The sequence below is a fragment of the Chlorocebus sabaeus genome, chromosome 4 (assembly GCF_047675955.1).
Source record: "Chlorocebus sabaeus isolate Y175 chromosome 4, mChlSab1.0.hap1, whole genome shotgun sequence".
NCBI classification, from domain to species: Eukaryota; Metazoa; Chordata; class Mammalia; order Primates; family Cercopithecidae; genus Chlorocebus; species Chlorocebus sabaeus.
The window spans coordinates 1231301-1255017 of record NC_132907.1 but is presented as its reverse complement, the minus strand read 5'-3'; positions in this window follow the sequence as shown (position 1 = coordinate 1255017).

Genomic DNA, 23717 nt, shown 5'->3' with positions numbered 1-23717 from the left:
TATTCTAGATTAGATCTTGGAACAGAAAGAAGACATTCGTGGAAAACTGGTGAAATACAAATAAACTATTTAGTTTAGTTAATAGTGATAATGCCAATGTTGGTTTCTTAGTTTTGACAGACATACCACAGTAATGTAAGATAATAATATTAGGAGAAACTAAAACTGGGTGAGGAGTATGTGAGAACTATACCACTTTCACAATTTTTCTACAAATCTAAAATTATTCCAAAATAAAAACTTTATTTTAAAAAATTGTCGAGTTTATTCTAAAATTTGTGGAAAGACAAAGGAGCTAGAAAATTCAAAACAATTTTGAAAAAGAAAATGAGGTATTTAGACTTTTTGACATCAGTGTAGTGTGGGAAGTAGAAAACACACTTTTTAAAAATTAAAAAATAGACTTCCTGATTTCATGACTTATTATAAAGCTGTAATAATCAAGACCATTATATCAGTATAAAGATAGAGATATAGCAATGGAACACAATAGAGAGCTCGGAAATAGAGCTTTGCTTATAGGATCAACTGATTTTCAGCAAAAGCACCCAGGTAATTTGGTGGGGAAAAGGATAATTTTTCTAACAAATGGCACTAGAAGAATTGAATGTCTTTATGGAAAAAATAAACATTGATCCTTACCTTAGATCCTACACAGAAATTAACATGTATGGTAAATTTAAATGTAAGAGCTAAAGCTAGAAAATTTAAATGTAAGAGCTAAAGCTAGAAAAAGAATTATAGGAGGAAATATTTGTAGCATTGGGTTAAACCAGTGGTTCTTGCCAGCGGTGATTTTGTACTGCAAGGGACGTTTGACAATGTCTGGAGACATTTTTGGTTATCACAACTGGAGTGGAAAGGGTGCATTTGCTAGTCAGTGGGTAGTGACCCAAGATGCTGATAAACTTCCTGCAATGCACAAGACAGCCCCTGCAACAAAGTTGAGTATGTGCCAAGTTTGAGAAAGCCTAGGTTAAGAAAGGACTTCTTAAATCACAAAAATGATTCTTACAAGAAAACAATCAACAATGGGCTTCCCCCAAATTTAAAATTTTATTCTGTGAAAGATAAATTTAGAAAATGAATAGGCAAGCCACAGACTGGGAGAAAGTGTCTGCAAAACATATTTGACCAAAGGCTTGAATTCAGAATATATAAAGAGCTCTTACAACAAATAATAAGAAGACAACTTTGGGTGGAGGATTTGAACAGACACTTCAAAAAAGAACATCTGCGTTTGCCCAGTAAGCACATGAAAAGGTACTCAACATCACTAGTTATCAGGGAAAGGCAAATTAAAACTAATTTGCATTAATATAAATTAATTACTTTAAATTAAGTAGATACCACTACACACTCACTACAATGGCTAAAATTAAAAGCCTGGCAACCTCAAGCACTGACAAAGATGTGGGGCACCTGGAACTCTCCTACTTTGCAAATGGGTCTGCAAAGTGTTCCACTACTCTGGAAAACAACTTGATTGTCTTACATAGTAAGCATATGCTAACCATATGACCCACAACACTCTCCTACTTTGTAGGTATTTGCCCAAGAGAAATGAAAATATGTATCCATACAAAGAGTTGTGTGTGTGTTTATAACCACATTACTTGTAAGGGCCTCTAATGAAACAATCCAATTATCCATCAACTGGGTAACTGATAAACAAATTGTGGTATAATCATACTATGGATTTCTATTTTGCAATAAAAAAGAAAGGAAGTATTGATAACATGGGTGAATTTCAAAAACCTTATGTTAAAAGAAACCACAACGTTATATTCCATGTGATTCTATTCATAAGAAATTCTGGAAAAGATAAAACTATAGCCTGAGGCTGGGTGTTAGGGGTAGGGTGGAGGAGGATCAGTGCAAAGAGGAAGTTTTTGTGGGTGATGGAAATATTCTAAGACTTGATTATGGTGATGGTTACATGACTATATACAATTCTGATAACTCATCAAACTGTATATTTAAAATAAGTGAATTTTATGTTAAATTTAATTCAGAAATATACACTGAAAAAGAAATTCGAGACTGAAATTAATAACACACTATTAAAAGAAGATGAACCAAATAATAAAGGAAAAAAAGTTAATTGTACCTAAAAGACAGTTCAAGATAATTATTGCAGTTGAGCACTAAATTTAGCTTCCAGGTTCCTGGCAGATGATACAAAAATGAAAACTGCATGTGCTATATACTTTTTATTATGCCATAAATGGAAAAGTCAGAAACCTGTCAAAAGACTACACATTTTAACAAGCAGAAAGGAGTAATTTTCTGTGAGAATCATCACATAAAAGACATTAAATATCACACTGGGCAATATTTTTCAAAAAACTTTTCAGAAGTTAGAAGTATTCTTCATATGGCTGACTCTCATACTGACCATGAATAAACCATTTTATCCTGAGGATCTAAAATAAAGTACATAGCTTCCTGTTGTTTCAACCCTTGGAGCAGCTTCTCAGATGTCAATAACCTGACTAAGATAATTGATGTGAGCTTAAGCACAAAGGAGGCATGGCTGAGCTCCGTGGAGAAGGACTGACGTATGATTCTTAAAATGAGACTTAGAAGTGCTGACATTTTTATAAGAGTCAAACTGACCCCAGTGGAGCTCATCCCACACTGCATGGGGTCTATCTGCTCAAACGTATAGACAGGCATTCCGTTGAGTTCCTGATTTTTATATCCTGACAGAGAAGAAATAGCTTTGTCCTGAGAAATTCCATTGGTAAGAATCAATGGTTACCTGCTTCTTCTATCAAACTTTAATATGATTCATGTATAATGTTTTGATTCGAGCTGGTCTGCAGCCTGGTAAGCCTGCCAAGTTGCCTTCAAGACATAAGCTCAGATAATTACATGAGTTGACCTATTGAATTATTTCAGCAAATTTGAATACTGCTGAAATTTGTATGTAGAAAATGAAGATTTGGATCTTGGCATACTCGATATTAGATTGTTATTGATTTCAGAAGGAACAGATCAACAGGTTCAGTTATGTCTTGTGGTCTCAGATCATTAGCAGAGGAAAGGATTCCTGAATTCCCATCTACTTATTGTTGTCAGGGTCCAGTGCAGACCATTTACATCAGATAGAGGGGAGGAGGCTTTGGAAATAGTTATATTAAATCCTTTTGGGAGTTAGAATTTGCGTTGTGAAGTGCACATCCCAGTCCACTCCAAACACCTCCTATATCCAATGCATGACCCAGATCTGGGCAATGAGAATACTGCATACCCCTGCCCACAGGAAGAAGCCATAGAACAGGGTGGCGAAAAGCCTGGGTTCTGGAGATAGTCTATATGGTAGACATATGACATCATAGCAGCTCAAAATCATTTGACCTCCATATTTTCACAGTTCCCTGCATTATGAACTTCACCTTCCCAAGGTAGCATAGAAACTAAAACCAAAGGCTATGTTTCCAAGTCTCCCCAAAGCTAGTGTGCAGTTATGTGGCCTCAGTGAAACCAGTCTGATGCACTGAGGAAGACTTTGACTCAGAAGTGAGATATAGGAAGAACAAGGCTGGTCACAAGGCATCATTTTTCTGGCTCCAGAGTGGATTGCAGACTTTAGGATCAGCAGTGGCAGCATCTACATCCAGCCAGTTCTGGAGTGTGATACGGAGAGAATCCTAAGACAGTGCCTCAAGACAGACCAACTTGGCTTCAAGCTCTAGCTGCAAGGCCAACTCAAGTGTTTCCTCTATGATAACTTTCCTGATTCTGTGAGTCAGTCCTATCCTCCTTTGTGCCCACCTTTAACAGTGATAATTATTTTCATGATATTGATACTTTTATAATGGCTTCTTTGGATACTTTTAAATCTAGAAGCGTGTGTGTGTGTGTGTGTGTGTGTGAAACATCAGCACTGAGAATATTATACAAGAGGGCATTCTGGGACATAATTACCCCGGAAACAAATGGAGATGTCTGTTGTTATACGTCTATTGTCTATTATTATACAAGTGTAACACTTGTTCATGATGTGTCTTTCTTATGGCAATGATTCTCAAACTTCAGTGTACATAATAATCACCTGTAAACCTGTTAAGATGTATATTCCTTGGCTCTGCCCACAGAGATTCTGATTCATTTGAGATAGAGTGGGTCCCAGGATCTACATTTTAATATTTTTTCAGGTGATTTGGATGCACATGGTCCATAGATCACACTTTATAAACATTGGACTATACCTGAACCCTGACACAGTTTCATCCTTATTTCTCCTTATTTACTGATGTTCGTCCCCTGCCTGGCACATGGTTAAGTATTAGTACAATGGCTAAATTTGATCATTGCATAAGAAATAGTAAAAAAAAAAAAAAAAAAAAAAAGACAGGAATATTGAAAATAGTGATATTTTACATATTCATGTTTCTCAAAAATTTCAGAATGCTTTGGAACCAAAGAAGCAAACTTTGTAGTATTTTTCCGCACAACGACTCAACAGATTCTCTAAGGGTCAAACTTTTGATTCAGTGGGTTTCCCCCTAAAGTCAGGATTCATTTTCCATGCATGGTCAAACATAACACACTGTATATTGATTTTTGATTCACATATTTACCAGGAGAAACTGTGCCTACGGTCTGACATGTTTATCTCTAAAGAGGGTATCTTTATCTAGAGCTTTAATGCTTGAGTTCTGGTAGGGCTTCTCCTACTGCTCTTCCAGCCCTCCTCTCTGTGACAGTATTTCTGGGAGTCAGGAGCTTAAGTTTGAGAAAAACCGCATTTGTGAAATAGTACCTTCTAACACCCAATTAGATATTGATGACGTGGAGATAACTTAATCACAGTGCTCCAGATGAAAGCTCAATTATTTCTCCAGCTTCTGCTCTTTGTCTGCCCAAGTTTGTTTGAGTAGCTAGGTAAGATAACAGAGCTAACAGCAGGTGAACATGGTTTGGCAAGAGAAGAGAAAGATCAGAACAAAGATCCATAGCTCAAAGCACTCAGAATAGATGGATCCACCCACTGATCCCGGTCAAGGAGGTTTTGTACCACTCATTTCCATCTGTGAGAGTTCTGTCATGCAATGTCCTGTTCAGATGACATCTTCTCCAGGAAGACTTTCTGTGTATTCCCCAACCTGCTCCAGTCGGATCTTACCATCCTCAGAAACTCTATGCCATAGTTTTCTGAATCTTTCTCTTCTGCCAAGCTGTCAGCATTCTGAGGACAGGGTACCCCAACTGAATAAGGACTCTATAAAAATGCAAATGATCTGCTGTCAAAAGGCCTACGTCTCACTGCTGTAAATGGAAGGACTGGAACAAATATGCTAAAATGTATTATGGGTTTTTGAGAGAGTATTTTTTTTTCTTTTTCTTGGGGGTGGAGGTAAGGAGAGTAGAGAGCTTCTGGATATTTGTAGTATGTCCATATAATGGAATACTGAATGATAATGAAGAGAAGGATCTTCTCAAGGGTTATACATAGGGCAATGATACATTCACCTTTTTTTTTTTTTTTTTAAATGACTGTAGTGAGGTATATTTTACATCTCATAAAATTCACCTATTTCAAGTGTACATTTTTTGGTTATTTTTCATACATATTCTGCTTATGTATCAAGTGACAATTTTCTGATTCTTCGTAACTTTAAATTTAAGTTTTTAAATATATATTTAGGGGAAACAAGTGTAGATTTCTTATATGCATATATTGTATAGTGGTAAAGTCTAGATTTTTAGTGTACCCATCAGGTGAATAGTGAACATTGTACCCAATAGGTAATTTTTCAACCCTCATCCCCTTCTCTTCATCCCACCTTTTGTAGACTCCAGTGTCTATTACTCCACTCTGCATGTCCGTGTACCCCGCTGTTTAGCTCCCACTTATAAGTGAGAACATGCAGTATTTGACTTTCTGTTTCTGAGTTATTTCACTTAGGATAATGGCCTCCAGTTCCATCCATGTTGTCACAAATGACGTGATTTCATTCTTTTTTATGGCTAAGTAGTATTCCATGGTATCTATGTACCTCACTTTATCTAATCCTCTATTGATAAATACTTAGGTTGATTTCATATCTTTGGTATTGTGAATAGTTCTGCAATAAACATACAAGTGCTTGTATCTTTGTGATAGAATGATTTTTTTGGGTAGATACCCAGTAGTGGGATTGTTGGAACAAATGGTAGTTCTATTTTTAGTTCTTTGAAAAATCTTCATGCTGCTTTCCATAGAGGTTATACAAATTCACACTCCCATCAACAGTGTGTAAGCATTCCCTTTTTTCCACATTCTCATTATCTGTTGTTTTTTTGACATTTTAATAGTAACCATTCTGAGTGGTAATAAGATGGTATCTCATTGTGGTTTTAATTGGCATTTCTCTGATAATTAGTGATGTTGAGCATTTTTTGGCCTGTTTATTGGCTGTCTGTGTGTCTTTTTTGAGATTTTTTAGTAACTTCCCTGAGTGATTGGTTTAAGAACATTTTTATTCTCCCAGTAAAACCCCCATGCCTATTTATAGTTATTCTCATTCCTATACCAGGGCCCAGGCAACTACTAACCTATTTTCTGCCTATATATTTGCCTTTGTTGGACATTTAATATAAATGGAATTATGTGACATGTGGTCTCTTGTGTCTGTCTATTTTTCCCTTGCATAACTTTTTGAGGTTCATCCATGACATAACATTTATTGCTGAATAGTAGCTCATTGTATGGATATGCCATATTCAGTATATCCATTTTTTTAAAATGGATATAAAAATCCATATTTTTAAATATATCTTAAAATCCATATCTTAAAATCCATATTTTTAAGAGACATAGTTTCATTCTGTTGTCTAGGCTAGAATTTGCTTGGTGTGATCATAGCTCACTGCAACCTCAAACTCCCAGGCTCAAATGATCCTCTCATCTTAGTCTCTTGAGTAGCTGGGACCACAGGCACAGGCCACTACACCTGGCTAATTTATTTTGTAGAAACAGGGTCTCGCTATGTTTCCTAGGCTGGTCTCAAACTCCTGATTTTAAGCAATCCTCCTGTCTTGGTCTCCCAAAGTGCTGGGATTACAAGCATGAGCCATGGCACTAGGCTTTCACACTGATTGATTGACATTTCAATTGTTTCCAATTTGGGACTATTATGAATAATTCTGCTATGAACATTCTTATGATAGTCTTTGTGCGGATACATGTTTTTATGTTTCTTCTGTAAATACTTAGGAGTGGAATTGCTGGATCATTTGGTACTTTTATGTTTAACTTTTTGAGAAACTGCCAAATTGTTTTTTAAAGTGCCTGCACCATTTTATATTCCCACTAGCAACATATAAGTGTCCCCATTTCTCCACATTCTCAGCAACATTTGCTATTGTCGCCTTATTTATTATAACCATTTCAGTGGATTTGAAGTGGTATATCATTTTTGTTTTAATTTGTTCCCCTAACTAAATGGTGCTGAACATCTTTTCATATTATTATTAGCCATTGCTATTTGCATATCTTCTTTAGTGAAATATCTGCTCATATATTTTATCCATTTTTTGATTGGGTCATTTGTCTTTTTTTTTTTAAATGTGTCAAGTTTTTTTGTATAGTCTAGATATAAGTCCTTCATCAGATATGTGTTTTGCAAATACCTCTTGCAATCTGTTGCTTGTCTTTTCATTTTCCTGGTGATATCTTTTGTAGTTACAAAAGTTTTAAATTTTGATGAGGTCCAATTCATCAATTTTTTTATTTTATGGAACACGTTTTTAGTTTCATATCTATAACCATCTTTGTCTAATTTAAGGTCTTCAAGGTTATCTCCTATACTTTCTGTTATTTAGCTTCTACATTTAAGTTTATGATCCTTTTTAATTTAATTTTTGTATATAGTGTGAAGTAGGGGTCTAAGCTTATCTTTTTGCATGTGGTTATCCAATTGTCCACACTTGTTTCATAAACTGACATCTGTTGGGAGCTTCGCTGTGTAGTAGGCACTAGAGATACAAAAGTGAAAGATGGTAATTTCCAGCTTCAAGTATAGTCAAGGGAAGTATATGTCCGTAACCACGGAGAATAGAACACAGGATGTATAAACTCAAGATCTGACAACTTCAAGAAGAATGAGTCTGAGGTAAAATTAAGGGAGTGGTTTTGTTGTCTTCAGGAAAAGACCTATATATGTTAGCCTAGTTTAGTGCAATGGCTTCACTTTCTTTGGCCTCTTAACATACTAGTTTGACACCATCTGTTTTGGGGTATATCTCAAAAAAAATTATGACTAATAAAGAGTTCAGATATTGATGTTTGCTAATAATTATCTTTTTGTAAAAAAAGCAATTGATATTCTTAGAATGGGGATTGTAATGATATCTTCAAATTGATCATACTTCAGGTTATATTTTAAGAAAATATCTCCCATGTAGACCTTATTAAAAATGGCTAAAAATTATGGGTTAGTGGATGAACATTGGATTAGAATTCAAGAAACTTAGAGTTGGGGCTACCACTAATTAGCTTTGTGTTCTTGGCACATCATCTAAATTCTTAAACCCTCAGTTTGCTCCCAATATAAAGTGGCAGATCATTTCCAAGATCCTTTTCAGACTGAATGTTCTCTTTATTCATTGAGTCAACATTTATTGAGTACTCACTTTGTGCCAGACACTGTGAGGCACTCTTAAGCAAAGGTAAGACAAAGATACCAGATGCTTTTATAGAGAGGGATGTGAAAACAAATCATTAAAAGATGATGTTGCATATTTTGTGCTAGTTCTATGATTCACTGTGTCTAGAAACCTACATTTCTTCTGACCAAGAAGTTAACTGGGGAAGAAGAATCAAGAAGGAAAATGACCCCAAAGATCAGCTTAAGGAATGTGTCTGCAAGAGAGAATTCACATGTCAGACACGGGACAGAAGAATTTCAGCCTGCTAGCTACAACCAACCTTTGGATAATGAGATTTCCTCACACTGTGGTAAAAAGGTGTATTTACTTCCCTAAGAGAAATAAAAGAGAAAGGTACATAACATTTGGGACTGTATAAAGAACTTGGCTGATATTGAGTATCCAATTCTCTTTATTGTATTCAAAATCATAATGAGTATTTCTCATATTTCAGATTTTCCCTAAGAGCAAACCTACAACGTAAGATATTTTGTTAAGAAGTATGTTTTTATATTATTAGAACGTGAATCTGATATAAATTAACTTCATGCTCCCTACTCAAGACTTTTCTTTCAAATTCTGAATCACATTCTCAAGTATACTTCCCGAAGTTTCTTTATAAATACAGCACCTTCAAATCTGAATACTTTATTCTTAACCTAATAGTCTTTTTGTGTAAGGTATAGACACTGAGGCTATGGCTTTTGAAAGCTTTTCAGACCAGAGGAGTCTGTGTTTCTTTGGTTTGAGACCCCCTCGAATTCTTCTGTTTCCCTCTGCATACATAGGCAGTTTCTCTTTTGGCAGTAGGCAGTCTAGGGCTGCTTATATGTGAGTAATGGAAATGTCTACAAAGTTATAAGAAAATTAAATTGACATTATATTCATATAACTTTATAATCTTTATTTGGCAAATGTACCATTTAGGAGCAACCATTGTTCAAGTATACTTATCTGAGCCTTAATTATACCATGCGTTTTGAAAAGACTTTGCCGGATCTATTAGGACGCTTGGTTGCAAGTGACAGAAATCCAGCTCAGATTAGCTCAAGCAAAAAGAGAATTCATTGACTCTTTTAACTAGGAAGTTTAGGTGTAGAATTAGCTTTAGTTTAGCTGAATTCAGGGGCTTAATAGGATTCCTGGCTTTCTTGTCCTCTGTCACTCAATTTATCATTTCTCTGGGTATTGGCATTCACAGACAGGTCCTCTGGATGTGGTAGTCAAAGATGGTCAATGGCTGCTCTAGTCTTAGCTGGTCTTTGTAAGTTGAAAGCAGAGGAAGAGACTCTTTGGGATCCGTATACTGGACCTCATCTGGAGACCCTGGTCCAGCTTGGGTATAAAAGTCACCCCTTGTCACCAATCTTTATGAACAGAAGAAGGTATAAAGATTGACTGGCTCGGGGGCTGCCTTAGTTCCTGAAGCCAGGGGAAAGGAAGGTTCTCTGACTGAGAAACTCTCCATGTCCACATCGAGTGAGTGGTTGGCAGACACAAACAATAGATGCCCACTGCATTGGGTAAGGTGTTGTTAAACACTTTGAAGTGAAAGGACCACTGACTTTCATCTGCCATAAAAATGCAAGGCTGCTATGAATAATTTTGCAATATTTATTTATCATTTTGAAACAATCTCAAATGTTTTAGATATCTATTTAACTCATTTTCTCTCAATCTTTCTTATGGTAATATACTACCTTTTTGCTGAGTTGACATTCATTTTCTTAGTATTTATTTTCAAATTTTGACCAGGCACAGTAGCTCATGCCTATAATCCCAGCACTTTGGGAGGCCAAGGCAAGAGGATTGCTTGAGGCCAGGAGTTCAAGACTAGCCTAGGCAACGTAGCAAGATCCCATCTCTAAAAACAAAATAAAAATAAGTTAGCCAGGCATGGTGGCAGGCGTCCGTAGTCCCAGCTACTTGAGAGGCTGAGCCCTGGGGATTGCTAAAGCCCAGTAGTTCAAGGCTGCAGTGAGTCATGGTCACACCACTGCACTCTATCCTGGGTGACAAAGCAAGATTCTGTCTCTTAAAATAAAAAAATCAAACTGTATCAAGTTTTTATAAATATTCTCATTGTGATTGCTTGCACAGTTTGTTTCACAGTAAAAAATTACAAGTATCTTAGTTGACAGAGATCATTTAAAAATTAGTTATTCTTTAATAACTTAGATGTGTTGATGCTGTTTGATTATTTTGAATTAAAATAACTATTTCAATGAAATTTGTCTAAAATCCTTGCTGAAGACTAGAAAAGAGTTTTTAAGAGACCACAGTTATAAGCTTTAGGTAAACCACATTTCCCTTGTATAGAACATTTTCAATTCTCAGATCTTGACCCTGATAAACTTTCTGATAGGGGAAAATTCCAAAACACATATGAAGGAGAGAATTATATTCAGGCGTTTTAAATAGCAAGTCCAAATACAGTCATCTTTTTTTCATACTCATAAATTAGGACAGCTCCCGCTTTTAAAATAGAGTAAGAAGAAGGGGTGGCATACATTCAGAGCAAACCAACATTTAAATATAGCACATTAGAATTCTTTGCATATCGAAGACCAGTAATAAGATGTAAGTTGATTTGGGCTTTAGGAAACATTCTGGATGTTGGATGGTCATGCCATGTGCTATGTTTTAGAGCTTTATGGGGCCTCTGTCACAGGATGAAAGAAGAAGTGCAATCATATTACAAAAAAGCCCTGGCTAATTGTTATCATTAAATCTCTTTGGACCATGTCCAGTGTAGATACATTATATACAGAATTTCTATGTTTATGGCTAATTTTAGCAAGAGCATATCTTGTTCCTTCAATCTACTGGTCATAAATTTAGAAACATTATGTGAAAGGATGACTTGTTCCTAGGAAATGCACACTGAAATATTTATTGGTAAATGTCATGATGTCTTCAACTTATTCTCAAATGGTTTGGAACAACAACATGACAAAATAACATGATATTTTATTATATAAATATTCTCTAATCTACTTAACCCGTCCTATGCTGGTAATTATATGGGGAGACAGATGGATAAACTGAACAACTTCAACTCAAGTGATCAGGTTTTCTTCAAGTAGCTTTATTATTTGGCTTGAAATGCTACATACTCCAAAGTTTTAGGCCATATTTCAAAGTCAATATACATGCCATTAGAGTTGATGATTGAGTTTACTATACACTAAAAACAATTACCTCAAAGAACTTCCGGTAAAATATGGGAATGTAGTCTTTAACAGATAAGAGATACCCACAAAATTTTTCAATATAGAAAACAGAGAGGAAGATGCTAGAACATGAGTCTCCAGGTTGAAAGGGCCCACTGAGTGCTTAGGACAGTGAATGAAGAGACCCTTGTAAAGCAACTCTTCAAAAAATCTCAACTCCCTAGAATTAAAGAGAAAATGCTGCCAGCCTCCAGAGAGACCAGGTCACATACCATAGGTCATTGAATGGCAGAGGACATTGCAACAGAAATCTTGGCAATAGAAGACAATGGAGTAATACCACTAGATTCGGAGAGAAAATGCTTTTCACTCTAGTACTCTACACGTATCCAAACCGTTAATCAGTTGTGAAGGCAGAATAAAAGCAGTTTTAGATAAGGAAAGTTTTAAAAACTCATCTTTGAGTCTTGGGAAATGACTGATATATCTCTGCCAACAGAATGAGGGCACTACTCAAGAAAGATGAAGGCCCGAGGTCCAAGAGATAGATAGGGGATGCAACAGAGGAAACTAGTGAAGAAAATCTCAGCTAGTCATCAATCCTAGAGAGCCTAACAGTTATAGGCTGGAACAAGAGAATGAACACTCTGGAATAGAAATAGGGGGAAGAAATGAAATGGATGGATTCTCTGGTAGCAATAGATGGGTTAGAAAGTACTGTTGATTGGTGTGTGATCTAATGGAGCATTTGGAAAAGATGATCAGATATCCTAATGCTGATAAATTAAGGAATTTTAGGATATATGTACATTATTTAGAAACAGAGAAGTAACTAGAAGAAATAGTTATACAGATGAAAATGATTACCATGGGGAAAAATGCAGCAAAGACTGATGAATTTGATTATCATCTTTTTAGTACTATTTGAGTATATTATCAAGTATATCAGTTATGTTGATTAAAAATAAAAATCAAGTGAAAATAAAAGCAATTCAAACTAAAACCATTTAAAGGTGTTAGTGATAGGGGAAACTGGGTGTAGGGTATATGGGAATTCTATCTTCACAATTTTAATATAAATTTTGTGTAAATCTGTTCTAACAAAATAAAACCTCTTTTTAAAAAATTAATTGGAGAAACAAGAAAAATGAAAGAGTACAATATAATGCATACTCTAGAGTATATTAAATGTAGTACAGTAAATTTAATGAACATCAAGATGTACAGAAAACAAAATTAGTTTTATTTTTGATTTTCAAGTCAAAATTAAAAATAAGGTATTGTATCTTGTTAATAAATATTGTCTATATAGGTTTTAGATTTTGAGTTATTCAGTATTACCAATATCAGTTTATTCTTCACAAAAATATGATTTTTAAAATGATGAGTGAATACCTAAGTTTAAGTGGATATTTTTTCCATTAGTGGATTTTTTTCCATTAGTGGATTATTTTTTTTCCATTAGTGGATTAATATATAGTTGGATTATGACTGTGCAAGTTCACCTTATAACCCTGTTTAAATATCCTAAACCACATTAGAAGTTATGAAGGACTAGTTGGAGATGGGGTGATTAATGAAAATATCTGACTAGGCCACATCTTCAGAATGTTGTACTCAGCAGGGGTATCCAATCTTTTGGCTTCCCTGGGCCACAATGGAAGAAGAATTGTCTTGGGCCACACAGGATCTACACTAACACTAACAATAACTGATGAGCTAATAAATAAATAAATAAATCTCATAATGTTTTAAGAAAGTTTACAAATTTGTGTTGGGCCGCACTCCAAGTCATCGTGGGCCACAGGCAGCCTGCGGGCCCAGGTTGTGTGCTGTGTCATTGAGCTCAATCGCTCGCCTGTTCCTCTTCATCAGGGGAGTGATAGTTCTATTTCATAGGATTAAGTGATTTATCTGCTGACTTTCGCTGAATGGAGCTTAGAAATTAAACCTTCTGATGCTGGGGGCAGGGGTGTCACTTTGTTCTGGAGCACCAAGGTTATGTTGTGTCTGCTGTTGCTGTCATCAGAACAGGCACTAAACTTGAAAACTCTAGACAGTGGGATTGACCTTGAAGCAAAACCAAAGCAAATATACAGTGCTTGGATGGGGCATGTTTTAAGCAGAATTACTTATTTCCTTATTACTTTCTATACGTTTCAAATTCTTTTTTATATTTTAAGAACTAGGCATTGCAGGAAACACCTCTCATACCCTGTTTTTACTCAGTGGATCCAGCAAACGAAAACGACAGCCTTGCAATAGCTAAATATCTAAGCTTTAAAAACGTATTTTTAAAATCCCTAATTGGCATAATAACCTATAATTTTATTTTCTTTTTTGGTATCACCCATTTTATATCTTGTACTTCCAGTTTCCCTCAATCACATAATTATCAGATATTCGTGTGGATTTTAAAAGGTGGTTTTAATGTCATATTCTTCAATTAATTGGCTAGTTTGCTTCCATTAAGTGTAATCTCTTGTGCTTGGACTTCCTGCCTGTGGGACAGAATTTAGCTGAATAGTACCCTTTGAGATTTTTTTCCCTTATTTGTTGACTTTACTAGTAGTTCCTGCTCAAAGCAGGAAATCTTGGAGGTGGTACAGAGTGTGTTCTTTTCATTGTATGTGCAGATTAAGCTTCCCTAAGAATAATGCTATTTCTGGGTGTAAGACTGGATTAACCATCTTTGATTCCGTTGACTTTCACTGTGTGAAGAATGACTAAATAAATTTCATTTCTTTGGCTCTTTCTTTGACTTTTGAATTTAGTTATAACTCTTTTGCAGGCTGTTATGGACTGAATATTTGTGTCTCCCCAACATTGCTATATTGAAGCTCTAACCTCCAATGTGATGGTATCTGGAGGTGAGCCCTTTGGGAGGTAATTAGGTTTAGATGAGGTTATGAGGGTGGGGCTCTCGTGACACGGTGAGATTAGTGCCCTTTTAAGAAGAGGAATGTGTGCCGCACTGAAGAAAGGCGATGTGAGAGTGCAGTGAAAAGGTGGCTGTCTACAAGCCAGAAAGAGGGCCTTCACCAAGAACTGAATCAGCTGGCATCTTGATCTTGGACTTCCCAGCCTCTAAAACTGTAAGAAATAAATGTCTGTTAAGTCACCCAGTCTGTGGTATTTTGTTATAGCAACCTGAGCTAAGATGCAGACCTTCTCCAGCTTCTCCAGTTTTTTGATTAAATGTAAACAGAATAGGGCAATTATCAAACCTTTATCAATATTGAGAATATGGAAGTGAAATTCTCCTACTTCCTTTATAGCTATCACCCATTCACTTTTCCTGTTACTATATTCTAAAACCAAAACCAAAAATATATGATTTTTGAAGACAATATCCTTATGTTTATATGCTTCTTTTTTATTTTTTCATTTGGTCATACTTTTTTTTTTTTTGTCAACAACCTAGATGAGTGCTGTATGTACATGTCATTTTTTCTTTTTTTTTTTGGTATCTATTCCTTCTACAACCTGGTTACAATGCTCTGTTTTTTTAGCGGGGGAAGGCACCTTTTCCCTTTCTCACTCTTTAATCCATGTGCTTGAAGGGAGGCTTACCTCATCCATGGTTTCAGGGATGAGCATGCTATTCAAAACAAACCAAGATAATCAGAGAAATACATTTTCCTAACCATGCTGATTGGTTCTGAAATAAACAAGTGACTCAATTCAGGCCAATGAGAGATAGGCCCAAATCTTTTGCTGAGATCATTCTGATGAGAAGCTCAAGCCTACATGGAGGAAAACAATGCTGAGATACGGAGAGAGCAGGAGAATCCTGGTGATATTATGTTTTGTTTTTTAAAAACTTTGTTTATTTTAGATACAAGGAGTACATATGTAAGTTTGTTACATGGGTATATTGTGTGATGCTGAGGTTTAGAGTATGGATCCCATCATCCAGGTAGTGAGCATAGTATCCATTAGGTTTTTCAAACCATGCCCCCCTGCCGCCTCTATTAGTCCACAGTATTTATTGAGTCCCATGATTATGTCCATGTGTGCTAAGTGTTTAGTTCCCACTTATAAGTGAGAACATGCAGTATTTAGTTTTCTATTGCTGTGTTAATTTGTTTAGGATTATGACCTCTAGCTGCATCCATGTTGCTACAAAGTACATGATCTCATTCTTTTTATGACTGCATAGTATTCCATGATATATATGTACCACATTTTCTCTATCCAGTCCACCATTGATTGGCACCTAGGTTGGTTTATGTCTTTGCGATTGTGAATAGCATGGCAATGAACATACGAGTGAATGTATCTATCTTTTTGGTAGAATGATTTATTTTTCTTCAGGCAGATACCCAGGAGTGGGGTTGCTAGGTTAAATAGTAGCTCTGAGTTCTTTGGGAAATCTCCAAACTGCTTTCCACAGTGACTGAACTAATTTATATTCCCACCAACGGTGTGTAAATGTTCCCTTTCCTCTGCAGCCTCACCATTATTTTTTGACTTTTTAGTAATAGTCATTCTACTGGTATGAGATGGTATCTCAATGTGGTTCTGATTTGCATTTCGCTGATGGTTAGTGATGATGAGAATTTTTTCCTGTTTGCTGGCTGCCTATATGTCTTCTTTTGAGAAGTGTGTGTTCATGTCCTTTGCCCATTTTTTAATGAGGTTTTTTGTTTTTTGCTTGTTGATTGAAGTTCCTTATAGATTCTAGATATTAGACCTTTGTTGGATGCATAGTTTGCAAATATTATCTCCCATTCTGTAGGTTATCTGTTTACTGTGCTGATAGTTTCTTTTGCTGTACAGAAACTCTTTAGTTTAATTAGATCTCACTTGTTAATTTTTGTTTTTGTTGTAATTTCTGCTGGGGACTTAGTCAAAAATTGTTTGCCAAGGTCGATGTCGAGAAGAGTATTTTATAGGTTTTCTTCTAGTATTTTTGTGGTTTGAGGTTTTACATTTAATTCTTCAATCCGTCTTGAGTTGATTTTTGTATATGGTGAAAGGTAAGGGTCTAGTTCCATTCTTTTGTATATGGGTAGCCAGTTATCCCAGCACCGTTTATTGAACAGGGAATCCTTTCCCCATTGCTTGTCTTTGTCAGCCTTGTCAAAGATCAGATGGTTATAGGCATGGGGCTTTATTTCTGAGTTTTCTATTCTATTTCATTGGCCTATGTGTCTGTTTTTGTATAAGCACCATGCTGTTTTGGTTACTGTAGCCTTATAGTATAGTTTGAAGTTGGGTAGTGTGTTCTCTCTGGCTTTGTTCTTTTGCTTAGGATTGCTTTGGCTATTCAAACTCTTTTTTGGTTTCATATGAATTTTAGAATATACTGTTTCTTTTTGTGTGTGTGTGTCAGGGTCTCACTCTGTCACCCAGGCTGGAATGCAATGGCACGACTTCAGCTCACTGCAACCTCTGCCTCCCGAGTTCAAGCAATTCTCATGCCTCTGCCTCCCGAGTAGCTGGGATTACAGCTGTCCGCCACCACACCTGGCTAATTTTTGTATTTTTGGTAGAGATGGGGTTTCACCATGTTGGCCAGGCTGGTCTAGAACTCCTGACCTGAAGTGATCTGCCACCCCGGCCCCCCAAAGTGCTGGGATTACAGGCGTGAGCCACCACACCAAGCCTAGAATATTTTTTTCTAATTCTGTAAGAAATGACATTGGTAGTTTGACAGGAATAGCGTTGAATCTGTAAATTGCTTTGGACAATGTGACCATTTAAACAATATTGATTCTTCCAATCCATAAATAGAATGTTTTTGCATTCATTTGTGTCATCTCTGATTTCTTTCATCAGTGTCTTGTAATTTTCCTTCTAAAGATCTTTCACCATCTTGATTGACTGTATTCTGAGCTATTTCATTTTCTTTGTGGCTATTGTAAATGGGATTGTGTTCTTGATTTGACTCTCAGCCTGGTCATTATTGGTATATAGAAATGTTACTGATTTTTGTACATTGATTTTGTATCCTGAAACTTTACTGAAGTTGTTCATCAGTTTTCAGAGCCCTTTGCTGGAGTTTTAAAGGTTTTCTAGGTATAGAATCATATTGTCAGTGAAGAGAGATAGTTTGACTTCTTGTTTGCCTATTTGGATGCTTTTTATTTCTTTCTCTGGCCTGATTGCTCTGGTGAAGACTTCCAGGTGATATTAAATTACCAGGATCCAATTGTATCTGAGTTTACAATGGACTTTTTGATTATGAAATTTCCTGTTTGGTTTAGGTCAGTTTAAATTTGGTCTTTATTAATACAACGGAAAGAGGGCTATATAATGTAATTACCAAATTCACAGACATTAAGGATCATGAAGAGATAGAGAATACATTAAATGACAGAATCAAAATCCAGAAAGCTCTTGGCTGAAAAGAAGGGCAACAAGTAATAATATAAAATATAGTAGTAATAAAATGTAAAGTCCTATACTTTGTGAAATCATCAACTGGGCAAAGTGAGGATGAGGCTGATATGGGTACATAGTTGCCCATATGAGAAAGATTTAGTTGTTTTAGTGAATTATTAGCTCGATCACAACTATTAGTGTGATGAGGCTGCCAGGAATATGTTGTGTCCAGTTCCATTAACGTATTCTCCTATCCTTGTGGCCATACCACACAGTACCACACTGTCTATTATAAGTCTCAAAAATTAGATAATGTAACTCTGATGAGTTCATTCTTCTAGATTGTTGGCTATTCTATGTGCTTTGCATTTGCATATAAATGATATATTGTGAATTACCCCAAATTAAAAAGAATTAATTAGGATTGCATAATTTTTCAAGCTGGTGGGACTAATGAATTGTAAGTCATTTTTAATGCCATTACATCTTTAGCTGGTTGAAAATAATAATGCTTGTTATGGGAAAGTAAATATTGAATTATGCCAGGTGTTTAGAAATACGTTCTTAGAGTAAGATACAAATGCTCTATATTTAGCTATATAAACCTACAATGCACAGTACATTTATGGAATAATACATAAGAAACTAGTAATAGTATTTTGCTTGGGGGAGATGTACTGGGTGTCTGGTATAGGAGAAAGATTTACTTTTTTGTATACCTTTGAAGTCTTTTAAATTAAAAACAACTAATGAAAAATTTCAAAATAATAATGTAATATACACGGTTACTCTTCATGTATGAGATCTATCTATAAATCAGAGTTCTGTTCTATGAATAAAATCTGTCCTGATTTATGACTATGGATGTTGTTTGTAGTTAATGCGACTGCAGTTCCTTCTCTTTATTTTCCAGGTCAGCCCATCACCAGGACTTTAAGGAAACTTTAATCAATCAATCTTTTACACTGTGCATTTAACAACTTCTTTTGATGTACTTCTTAAGTTTTTTTGAGTCCTTACCCAAAGTCAATAATTATGCTTTAGGGGTTACAGCTCTTTTTTAGTCCTTCTGTTGTTGCTCGACTTAACTTACAGTTCCTTCTTTATCCTAACTTTACTTATCTGAGCCTCAGTTGCCTCATCTGTAAAAGACATAGGGTAACATATGGTCTGCAGTCTTTTCCAGTGCTATGAATTTATAAGTCTCTATTCCATTCAATTCATGATCCATATAGGCAGTGATGACACAACTCTTTAGGACAAGATGGGACATGCATAGAGTGTTCAAGTTTAGAAAAATTACACCTACTCTTTGCTACTTCTTAGACCTGTGATTCACAGTTCTAGTTTTAGAATATTTCTGGTTGTCTAGTTATCAACTAGATGGATTGAATCATTGGCCCCTCCCCAAATTCATACTTTCGCCATGGCTTCCTTGTGGGTAGTGTATTTCCTCAACCCTTGACTCGCTTTGGCTAATGGCATTGGGTTACTAGTTGTGCCATTTTTTACCATAGGACTTAAAAACACTTGCATGCTTCCATTAGCTACCTTGTACCTCTGTTTCTGCCAGTTCAAGGAGAATAATAGACATGGGAAGCTGACCAACAGATCTGGGTAAGACGCAGAGTTATTCCAGGCACTGAAGCCTGAAGCAGTCTCTCAGTTGAGCCTAGCTTGGATAAGCTGAGTTTCAGCTGAGCTGTAGGTCTTCAAGAATCTATCATTATTAAGTCTTGGTGTGGTCTGTGACAGCAGCTTTTTGACAACTGATACATCAGGTACCATTAAATTACTTCTGTTAAAATGTATTTTTAAAACAGAAAACACATTCACTTGATTCAAAAATAAAAATGTAAAATGGCATGCTTTTTTTTTTTTATTTTGCTCCAAGCCCTGTTCCCTGTTCACAAGGTTTCATCCAATGTCCTGCTACCACAAATTACTCACATTATTGGTTTCTTTTTATATTCTAGAGTTTATGTGAATATAAATAGACATACATATATAATGATAATATGGAGAATATATATAATGAATATATAGCTCCCACTCCACCCATTTATACTTTTTGAATTCTTTGCTTTTTTCATTTGTTATGTCTTGGATATATTCACATATCAGTATATGAAAAGCCTCCTTATTCCTTTTCATAGCTGCATAGTACTCCATTATATACCATAATGAGAGACAATCAAGTCCTCTATTGATGGTGCTGGGTTTGTTTTCTATCTTTCACTGCAATGTAATTATATACAGTAATGTGTTACTTAACATCTGGGGACACCTTCTGAGAGATGTGTTGTTAGGTGATTTTATCATTGTACAAACATCATAGAGTGTACTTACACAAACCTAGATAGTATAGCCCTACTACATACCTAGGCTATATGGTATATATAACAACCTGTGCAGTATTTTATTGCACTGAATATTGTAGAAAATTATAACACAATGGTAGGTATTTGTATATCTGAACATAAAAAAGGTACAGTAAAAAATAGAGTATAAAGGATATAAAATTGTACACATGTGTAGGGCACTTACTATGAACCACAGTTAAGACTGAACACTGCTCTGGGTGAGTCAATAAGTGAATGATGAGTGAACATGAAGGCCTAGGAAATTATACTACTGTAGACTTTACAAATGCTGTACATTTAAGCTACACCAAATTTATTAAAACAAATTATTTCTTTAATAATAAATTAACCTGAGCTTATTGTAACTTTTTTACTTTGTAAACTTTTAATTTCAAAAAATTTTTGACTTTTTAATAATACTTAGCTTAAAACACATATATTATACAGCTGTACAATAATACTTTCTTTCTTGATATCCTCATTCTATAAGCTTTTCTGTATTAATTTTTTTTTTTTTACTTTTAAACTTTTTTTGTTAAAAACTAAGACATGAACACACACATTAGCCTAGGCCTACATGGGGTCAGGATCATCAGTATCACTCTCTTCTACTTCCACATCTTGTCCCACTGAAAGGTTATCAGGGGCAATATCATGCATGCAGCTGTGATCGCATATGATTAAAAATGGCTGCTTCTTCTGAAACACCTCTTGACGGATCTGCCTGAGGCTCCTGAGTTAATTTTTTTATTATAAGGAGGAGTATGCTCTAAAATGGTGATGAAAAGTATAGTATAGTTAATACATAAACAAGTAACATAGTCACTTATTATCATTATAAAGTACCATATACTATACATAATTGTGTGTACTAGACTTTTATATCACTGGCAGCACAGTAGGTTTGTTTACACCAGCATCACCACAAACACATGAGTAATGCATTGTGATATGGCACTATGATGGCTGCATCATCACTAAGTAATAGGAATTGTTCAACTTCATTATAATCTTATGGGACACTGTCTCATATGCGATCTGTTGTTAAGCAGTGCATTACTGTATACAGATCTATGCAAGTAGGATAGACTCTGCTGGCAGGGGGGGGTTTGGGGGTAGGAGAAGGGATATATGCAGATGGAATTTTAATAGTTACTGCCAAATTGTCCTTTATACAGGAATAAAGAGATTTTAATTTGGAAGAGATGTTCTAACAGCCTTTTCTGTTAGCCTGGAGAAAGAGTGTGATATTTCACACAGGAAGCCATCTAGTAGACTTTCCAGGAGGACATTAAATGATCTTTTCTGATGGAACCTTACTGGAAGGTTCCAAACATTTTATAGGTATCAGCTTTTTAAGTCCTCACAACACCCTGTAAAGTAGGCACTGTCACTACCCTGGCCTCAAAGGTGAAGAGATTTATTAGGTGAGAAGCTAAGTAACTTGTCTCAGTTCATTCAGCTAGAAAGCAATGTAGCTCACATAGACTTATCCCCAGCTAAGACAGCTAAGTCATAACTTTTCTAAAGTTATTTTTTTAAAGGTATAAACTAATATTAGTATAGTATCCTAAATATCTTCCTAAAATATCCTATGTTGATGATAGCTTTTATTTTTAAAAAATCCATAAATTCTATTATATATGTGTGTATGTGTATATCGCTATTTGACTGTACTTTCAGGACACCAAAGAATTTCTACTATAAAAATAAAGGCAAGTTGTATAATAAAACCATTATGAACCAGACTCACTTTAAAAATTCTGTGATTATAATTGCTGTTTGAATTTTTAGAAAACATGTTTTAGAAAATGTATTAAGTGTCCACAATTTCCTAGTGGCTAGCTCACTTTTGGTACAATTTTTTAAAATCACCTGTAATATATGTTCATTTTATACTCCTATCACTCCTGTTTTAGGTATTAGTGTGCTGATTTTACAGATGAGGAAATTAAAGCTCAGAGAAAGGGACTGATTTGCCAACCTCATCCAGATAGTGAGGATGAACATGGTAATGATGGTAATGCTTACTATTTATTATATGTCAAGCACATTGCTAGGCCCACTTTACAGGGAGCATTAACATTTATTTAATCTTCACAATAATCCTTTGAGGTAGTTACTCTTACTATTCCCATTTTACAGATGAGAAAACAGGGATTTAAAGACATTTAGAAACTTTCCAGAGGCTACGCACAGCTAGGAAGTGGTATTGTGGGGAACTTCATCCAGGCTTGTTTTGATGGTGAGGTTGATGTGTCAATTTGACTATAGACTATAGTCTCCACTGTAGTATTCAAACACTAGTCTAGGTGTTACTGTGAGGGTATTTTGTAGGTGTGATTCATGTCCATAGTTTGTTGACTTTAAGGGAGATTTTCGTAGATAATCTGGGTGACCTGGCTTAAACAATTGAAAGGCAGAAGAGCAGAGCTGAGGCTTCCCTGAAGAAGAAATTCTGCCTATGGACTGCAGCCATAGCTGCCTAGGAGATCAGCCTGCCCTTCATGGTGGCCTATCCCAAGGACTTCATACTTGCTTTGCCAGCCTCACAATCATGTACGCCAATTCCTAGCAATGAATCTTTTAACACAGATCTTGTAATGGTGTTTTTTCTCTGGCTGAACCATGACTGATACATTTGTCTAGGTCTACAGCTCAAGTACTAACCAGAATGCTATACTCATTCTTTGTATAAGGCAAATTAGGAATTTGAACCCAAGTCCAGAACTCTGTATGCATGCCACTGAATCATACATTATGTTTATCATACCTTGCCTTATCCTGTTAGTTTTTATATTTTGCACCCTGCAACCTGACAAGCATTTTGAAAGCAGACCTCAGGTTCTCCTTATATCCTTTCTCCTATACTGCATCGTGCACCCAGGACACAGCTCTCTTGTCAAAATAATTTTTGTCATACCTGCACACAGCGTATGTCATCTACATTCTTGTTTTTATATTTTTCAAATTTATGTGCTATTATTATTTTATCTTTCCTGACTTTTCTTTCACCTTTCTATTTTAATTCTTAATATACAGGCTTTTAAGAGTTTAGAACTTTGGTCAGTGTTGCTGTCCCCTCCCTTATCAGTTACTAGAAATCATCCTGGGTAATGTAAAACCTTAATAGGAGAAAGAGGTGATATTCTCTTAGAGTCCTGGATGGTAATTTGGTTATCTGGGTTTTTGTTTTTTTTTTTTTGAGACG